Source organism: Haliotis asinina, chromosome 2 (assembly GCF_037392515.1).
Source record: "Haliotis asinina isolate JCU_RB_2024 chromosome 2, JCU_Hal_asi_v2, whole genome shotgun sequence".
In the NCBI taxonomy this organism is placed as follows: Eukaryota; Metazoa; Mollusca; class Gastropoda; order Lepetellida; family Haliotidae; genus Haliotis; species Haliotis asinina.
The window spans coordinates 43,058,633-43,067,907 of NC_090281.1; positions in this window are offsets into that span (position 1 = coordinate 43,058,633).

The following is a 9,275-nucleotide window of genomic DNA, read 5'->3' on the forward strand; positions in this document are numbered from 1 at the left end:
TACAAAGCATACAATTTACATGATCTTATCATTATGGTCTTGCTCCAGGGCTGTACGGAGGGCTAAACCCATGGGCGTGCAGTAATTCTATCCTTTAAAAAGACAAATCTAGATAAGCTGTCTAGATCTGTACAGGACGCCACTCTGTTAAAGGGGTGTGATTAGAAAGTCACCATTTAAAGTATTAAATATTGCCTTACAGACATGTGCAAGTCTAATATTATTCCACTATAACAAGAAGCGATATCCAGATACAGGCACATATGCCGTGTAATACTTGTAATTACAGATCATGATATCATTATTATAACCTAAGGTATAATTGTGATAGCAAATACAAATCATGGTGTCATCGTTAAACCTGGATGTGTTTCTATTTTTATGTGTGTGTTGGGTTGGTGAGTGTCTTTGTGTGTGTGTGTGTGTGTGTGAGAGAGAGAGAGAGAGAGAGAGAGAGAGAGAGAGAAAGAAAGAAAGAGAGGGGGAGTGGGAGCGGCGGGGGAGTCGATGTTTCAACTCCTGAGTTCTACCTGGTAATGTGGCTACCTGATTCAACTGACTGACTAATTTGTAATTCAGTCAGTCAGTGATGATTCACATGGTGGATGTATTTTCATCCACTGACAGGGGCTATTCAACTAGTGCCACTAACTGAAAGTTCAAACAGCTAAAAGAGTCATCCTAGATTTCTGGCGGTACCCACACCTGCTGTTGTTGTTGATGACTTCATCGTGATGACATTAAGCTCGCCGACACCGACGACAGGAAGACGCCATCCTGTTGACAAAATGACACACGCCATATGGCTTACACTGTATCAGATATGACGATGACAGTTTTGAGTTCTTGACAAGGCTCAGTGAGGTTAGCCAAGCCATCACACTAAGTCGAGGGTTCAGTTTCCACAATGTCCTGGCGCCGTGACTTGACTGGAGTAATAGTTCAAGCAAAGCAAATCATCCCTCACTCACTAAAACGTTTCTTTTCTTTATAAGACAACATATAGTCTCTCAAATGAACATACTTTACAGAACAAAATCAGTTCCTAAATCATTTATATTCCAAAATATTCATTTAAATATAATGGGGCTTCAGTGAGATGGGAGATCCTAAACCTGGGAAAATACAGACTTGCTTCTGTTAGCATCGCAAGGAGGCTTTGCTGTAGGGGAAATAATCATATGATAATGTGGTTCAGGGACTGAGACAGACTACAGCCATGTTGAAAATCGAATCAGTAGGTGCATAGCAAAATGGAAATGTGAAATTTCAGCCTCACCTCAGTAGTGATTAAAGAGATTATTTGGTAGAATTTAAAAGCAGTCTTCAGAGCGAATGTAACATATAACTACTTAGGTATTACAAAAATGGATCATTTGAGAAGCCTTACTTTTCACTTAACATACACTTTGTTTCGTTGCTTTTCAAACAAACATTACCTTCAAATCCTTTCAACAAATTTGAGTTTTACCATTGATGGAAGCACATCATGTTCAGGTTCACTGGTTCATTCGTTTCAGGGGAAAGAGACTGATGACGTCACAGTTCTAATCTCATTCACTGACATTCAGTATTATTTTTGAAGTTTTGATTTTTTTTAAAGTTTTAAAAATTTTATTATACCAAACATGGCTACCTGACCGTCATATTGAGTCGCTTATAAGAAAGGTGAGCCGCTTAGAACGAACAACCACGCAGTATTTGATCGGAATCGATCCGGCAATTTTGGATCATTCACAATTTATAAATGTACACGTTTTACGTAGAATTTTACAGGACAGTTCACGACCAAAGTCCACACCTCCAGGACGAGGCAACATACAAAAGTCTTCCCTCTGACGCCAATGTCGGTCATATTTGAGCACCATTTGCCCGAGCCCGGCGTGATTGACAGTTGATGAATGAGCGATGACGTCATAGGAACGTGACCTAGGTCACCGGGTTAGGCGGAGGGCGATGCACTGTGTAATTGAAGGTGTTTAGCTCTGCGACTGTGGTAACACGGTTATGACAAACCACTTCCCTCACCGCTCCATTGTGTTACATAAAGGTATGCTAGATGATGTATGTGTAAAATGTGTCTAATACGACCATCGCACACTTCACAAGCGACTGGATCTCCGGTTTAGTTCGTACAAAACGCATAACAACGACATACAGATCATAAAATTATCGTTGCGTATGTATGACATTTAGAATCTGGGTATAATTTGGTAACCTATCATGTCAATATGCGAATACTTTTGAGTACTGCAAGCACACAGAACAACCCGGTATGAAACTTAATCTAGTTTCACTTTGACTGCTCCACATGGCATTGGGGCACTATATTTCACCTTCACATACCTAAACCCGTGAAGATTCCAGTTAGAACGGGTGTTCAGCAACCCATGCTTGTCGTAGGATGCCTGCGAGTGGTCAGGCTCGCTGATTTGACTGACACATGTTATTGTATCCCATATGCGTAGATCGGAGCTTATGCTGTTGATCACTTGATTGTGTGGTCCAGACTCGATTATTTACAGACGCCATATAGCTGGGATATAACTGAGTGAGAACTTAAATAACAAAGAAATTCACATTGCTGTGTTCGCCGAGGCTTGGATTATGGTCTATAAATACTCTGCACATGTCCTCTAAAACTTCCTTGGAACGCTGGATTATCTAGCAATATTGGCGTGCATGAAGAATTATAGATAGCATCTCTTCTGACACTGTAACCTCTCATAGCTAGTGAGCCGTTCAAATGATCAATAACCAGAGATTGAATGTTGTTTTACCTGACAATGACAGTAACTAAATCAGATGGAAAGCCAGGAAGGAACCATCAGCGTTACCACACAGCAACTGAACTCAATGGAAAATATCCATGCACGCTTTCAAGTGCAGCATTGAAATGGGGCCGATCAATTTCTACCCTTCACCTACGCAAAACGTACAAAGCTATACGACGAGAGTAATCAATAACATCCTGATCAATTATGAAGAGCAGTACATGTTATGTAAGAGACAGAAATAGTTCGCATGGCCCTCTTGACTGGATGGATGGCACACTGTGTAAAGTGGGAATCCCCGGCTAAACCTCAAATCCCCAGTGAAATGAACACTTAATTTGATGAACGGCCTAGTCTCGGCATGTCTATTCCTGGGTACGTTTCATAATGTACTGTGGTATGGGTGGGTGGGGGTTCGTCTGTTACACAACATGTCACTTTCATTGTCTGCTGCAAGTGAACTTACGCAATTATTCGGACCATGGGGTCGTTCCCCGGCGTTATACCGTAATTCGGTTATGCACCCACATTGTTCAATATACGCCCCCTTGACAAAGAGTAATGGTACCCTGTAAGAAATATTATTGGTCCAACAATATACAAAGAACACAAATCGTCCATATTTATCCACTTGTTGGAGTTTCGGGGTCTAGATCGGTTGCATACCCACCCCATGGCCGTTACCACTCAGAAATGTATGCTGCCTTTGTAAGATACTCTGACTCAAGTATTACACTCGGTTCATGAAGGCCTGCTGATTTCACCTGAAGTAATTTCAGTAATGTGTTAAGAGAAAAAAGCTAAATTTTAACTATTCAATAATTCAGTAATCATTCATTTAGACAACAGCTGTATGGAATGTATATACGCACATGTCATTCACCCTGACGAGACGTCACGTGACCCAAAAAGTAGATCGTTTCTGTGGATTAGTACCAAGAGTGAAGCGACCGTGACGGTTTTCCGACTCTCATTTCGAAGCAAATCGAGGCGGACTGGTTGACCTCTGCTCGTTTTATCGTCGGTGATTGTTGTCTGGGGGGGATACGGTGCAGTAAAGAGGAAACCTCCCTCACGAGGAGTGGGCGCACACTACTACAATGGGACTATATCATTTAAATGACACCTGTTATTTTGCTTTGAATTTTTTTTTTATATTAGAGGTTTCAGAATATTCAAGGTGAAATAAAATCGATGGTTGTAAGGAAATAACCTGCTGGTTTTGTTTGTATGGGCTATAGTGTTATGCATAAACTTTCTCTTGTCATTATTTGGGTGAAATAACACCGGTACGATCGTAAATATTAATTCACCGTAATAGCTGTGAACTTAATCATTGTCGAGTGGTTCTGTTACAATCAGTTCAAACAGTACTGTTATGCGAGAATCGATCAGTTCAAGCAGTACTGTCATGCGAGAATCGGTCAATTCAAGTCAAACTGTTATGAGACAATCGTTCAGTTCAAGTAGTACTAGCATGTGAGAAACGATTAAACAAGCCGACAAGCCGAGGATCATATATTTATATGAAGTATGTCACTCGTGCAGTCACGCAACAGAAACAGAACTGAAAAGTGGTTTTACGTATTTGCCCCTTTCTACAAGCGCACAAAATGCTCATGCCATCATCCACTGGTTTGTGATATGAATCTGATGTCTCCCAATGGCGCATGGTCTCTTTGGTTCGTCACTAGAGGTCTGGTCCAGACTAGATTATTATATATCCTGAGTGTTGAGCTAAACAAACAAACATGCGCTCTGGCGCGAGCAAGTCGTCAAAGGCGACACGAGTGGCCCCAAATTGAGATATTTAGTCTTGCAAGTGTTAACTCGCGAGTTTGGGGAATCAGCTCGCTTGGCAGCTAGGAGGTGTAAGAACAAGTGGTCTCGGGTTTGAATCTCAGATGGGAGTGGTTAGTCGGTATTGTACCGACGTTCGTGGGTTTCGCAACGTGTTGAATGTTTATGTCTAAATATGCGTGAATGTTAATATTTAAAACATTTTGGAGGTCTATGTAAAAAATCCAGTTGAATGTTTATATTCAAGAACGTGTTGAATGTTTATATTCAAGAACGTGTTGAATGTTTAGATGAAAAGAACATTTTTCACCACATCCAAGAGACAGTAATAAAATACTGTTCAAATCATCATCAGACACCGTTGACTTACAAACTCGGTGTTATGCGCCGCCATGCAGGACACCGCAGGAAACTATTTCCTCTCTATGACGTTACACGTGACGTTTACAGTCAGTATCCTTCCGTTCTGAAATACATGTATATAGAAAAATGCTTTCAGTTAGATGATCAAGGACAAAACCAACTACGTTTTATACCATACTTTTTTTTATAAAACATCCCAGTAAAACGTTTACAAAGCGGAGCGTTAGATATAAAATGAACGTGTTGTCATACTGATTCCGTTAAAACTTTGCCTGTCTGCTTCGTTCTGTTAGTATAGAAACGAATATCCATTTATGTCACCTAAAATACCTTAATACTTAAAGTGAGTCAATTCCTGTACAGTAGTCGCCTACACGAAAACAGTGGATCTTTACGTGGTGGCTCACGTCGTCACGGGTGTCATGTCAACATTGTCATGTTTCACACGTCTGAATAAGACCACCTGCTGCATGTAGGAGGTGTCGCACGCGCGCAAGTTTCAGTCATGCTTCTTCATACCAGGGATAATCTACCACTTGTTAGAGTTTCCCTGATTATACTGACTATTACAACGAGAATTGGGGAATCGGGTTGCTTAAAAGATGGACAGATCAACTCATCACCACAAGGCCATGCTACATAATCGTCCTTCTCCAGAAAAGAAACATATAGTGGGATTGTACATGGCGCGTAACAACCACATATAGAAGGTCATATTTACGAGGAACAACAATGATGTAAAGATTGCAGAAGATACATTAGTCATGACACATAGCAAGGCGCACAATCTAAAACAGCTTTTATGATTAAGTACAGCACACCCGACTCAGTCTAAAACGTTACCGGTGTTGGCAGTCACACACGGTATGCATTATTCATAGTATTCAAGGTATACAATAATAATTCATTTATATATCACCCAGGGCCCAAGCTGCCTGTGAGGGGCAAGATAGTCAATAGTTTCATGACCATATCCCACCGGGTACCCATTTTCTACTGGGTGAACAGGGGCAGTTTTGAACAAACTCACTTGCCTAAGGTAAGAAGACAGCATGTATTGCATCTGCTTCGTTGTGGATCAGGACTGGAGTAATTTATAAGAAACTCTCAGGAGTGAAGCTGCCAAACACGGTCACCCATGCTCGGCGTTGCTTAACTTAAACTGATTTGTGACCTACGCACAGGGCCACACACAACCATGTTCATGATCAAAGGTGCACAGAGTAGTACGGTCAAGCAGAACGGATGTTACATCATAGTGAACAGAAGTAGGTGAGAAGATCTGACAAACACAGCCGAGTAGGATATGTTTCACGTAACGCTGAAGGTAGTGCCAAGAGTAGAAGCATGTAGTTAAGATACAATAGTTTAAGTAAAGCTGTAACAGCACATTGTAAAACAGAAGATAGTAAAATTTCTTACCTGAGTAAATATACGACACCTTTATTGGTCAACCAAAGAATGATTGGCGTCTGTCTGTCATCCGTATTTCAACAGACAATAGTTCATTAACGTCTTACTTCTGTACAAAGTTAGAACATACACACAATTGTACAATTCACTTATAAAAATGCACAGAATCATTGAAAATAGAATTATGAGAGACATAAAAAGCTTAAAAAGATTTAACAATATAATAATGTATTAGTATTGAAACTAACGAAGATAATGACATTTACTGATTAAACTGACGATAACATTCTTCTTGTGAACTTCAGCGGCGCTATTTCGAGCGAATTATATCGTATAGTATCACCGAAGCATTGATGGTCAAAGAGTGTAATACATGCGTGGCACGCGCGTGATTTGACCCAAGTAAAACAGAGACCGACACATGTATAGGGATCTGTTAATAAGAGATTATGTTCGATCCTGATTTCCATTTGCGACCACTGTAGTTTCAAAATAGTAGAACAGGCTCATTAACCAGTAATATTTACAATTTTTATCGCATATGTGTTACAATATTTATGGTTCATTTTCCCAAAATTAATACTACATGTACCACTGTAGAAGCAAATGCATGTTCCGTCCACAGACGAACGTTTACTCCCTAAATATGTAAAATTTCGATAGTAACAAACAAAACCATTTAAACTGGAAACGATCCCCAGGGAGACCATAGAATCTGGAGAAATCTGGACTTGCTTCATCTAGGGCTTTAGCATTGCAAGGACCAGCCATTAGGGAAAATAACGCGGATCTTGGACTGTGAGAGAGACAATAGTTCCGCTCACAAAATCAAGTGTTTCACTTTTGAAAAATGCTAGGTGTTGCTGGAGACAGCGCTAGTGTCATGTGACATGAACGTTATCGTGACATGACAAGTGTGATCGGAACTTGCAGTACAAAACACCGGAAGCGTGGGTGGTAGTATCACACAATGGGTAATGTCGACTCACGGCTTCCTCCACACACAACCCACGTGTACTTTCAATGATGACGGAAGTGTTAAGAAAGGACAATATGGATCGAAATAAAGATAAAATTATGTACAATATTGATAAAGTGTTGATACTTTGCACACATTCTTCACAATTAAGGACTAAGTTTTACAAAATCTTTGAAATACACGTGTTTTCAGGGGTGACTTAAGCAAAACCAGTATTACAATACATCTTTAATCTTTGAAACGTAACTGTTGTCAAACGGGCGTTGATGAGATTCTAAGCCCCCCTTGAAATAATATGCATTTCGATTTCAATGATAATTTATACACTGAGGCAACGTGGTTTCTGGTGAAAAAACGACGACGACGATGCTGCTGCTGCTCCTGCTGATGATATTAAAGTTGTATGATGGCGATCCGAACCAGTCAATTCAGTGATTGAGTTCACATGCTGAGTCACTTTTCATTTCTGTCGTTGCTAGGGGTGATTGTTTCACACATACATATTCCACGTTTCTACCAGGAGGTGTTGAAACATGATTCATATGACTGTTCTGGAAATAAACGTCCATGTGGTTATCAACCTCGTAGACGTCTATAATACCACATGCTGTTACTGTATATTATCTCAAAATGAAATCAGCCACAGCCACACATTAATGTTATCAACTTTTGACGCGAATCTAAAACCTATAGACCTGATTCCCCTTCCGTTCCATAAAGTTCCATTAAGAGCAATTCAAAGAGCATATTACAGGGCCCAGCATATTTTTCATATACGTTGTATCAAAGGTTTTCCCATGCTATATGTACATGAACAATTGACGTTCCTTTTCGTGTGTTTGTGACGAGTGGCACTCGTGGGACAAGATACACTGGTCTTTCATCACTGTTTGACAGTGATTGAAAATGCATATGTTATGGGCTGTTATGAGGGACTAGGCATGTGTTTCCTGTCTTTCTTTTATGTAATACGCGGCTGAAGTCATTGTTTCTTGGCGCCAGATCTAAACCGATTCAAGGTAATTCAAATATTATTAGGGAATGCGTCGACTCACAAAACGTCCTAAACGTCTTCATCATAAGATATGCTTTCACCTAAATCCCCACTGTATAACCCGTCTAATTGTCGTGACACTCTTATAAGTATTTGCAAAACAGTATTATTCCAACAAACCTGATAATATTTCCGTTCACCAAAGAAAAAAAAGACAAAGAGACATTTTTGGATAGTTTTATCTCCGAGTTGCTGTGCCGGAAGTATACAAAACTAGATCGTCAGCAACATGCTTTATGACCTCCGGGAATCTGAATGGTTAATAATGCCAACTGCAACCTCACGTGGATGGGTGTGTTTTGTACGCAATAGTGTTAGTCAATCAGATCCCCGGACCTAGTTTTGACTACAGTAGAACACGGATATAACGAACTCCAAGGGACCAAGGGATTTAGTTCGCTATATCCGTTGTTCGTTATTCACGTTTGACCGCCATATTGGCTTATAGAGATGAAGAGACAAGTATATACATGGGCTACATATTTTTATTCTTGTACATTGACATTAAAATTCTGATTTCATTGTTCAAATACATTATCTAGAACATGTTTAACATCGCAAAAATTTCAACAATATAACACTTAACTGCGTTTGTACTTCCGGCAGGGCAACTCGGTCTTTGGCGATTTAATAGAAAACAACAAGTGCATCCCCTCAAAAGGCCTATGTATATGCCTCCCACGCACAACGTAAATGTGAACAGAAGCTTCTGATACTAGTGAGACTTTTAAAATACGATATATTTAATGAAGAGTGCGAAATTGTCCTGTTTTCGATCACGTCGCCGTGATTTGGTGATGCACTTTTATAGTTTATATAGTAAGGGGGGTGGATAGTAAACCGGGACTTAACGTATCGATCTTTCGGACCCGCGGTGGGCGCCTGTGCATAT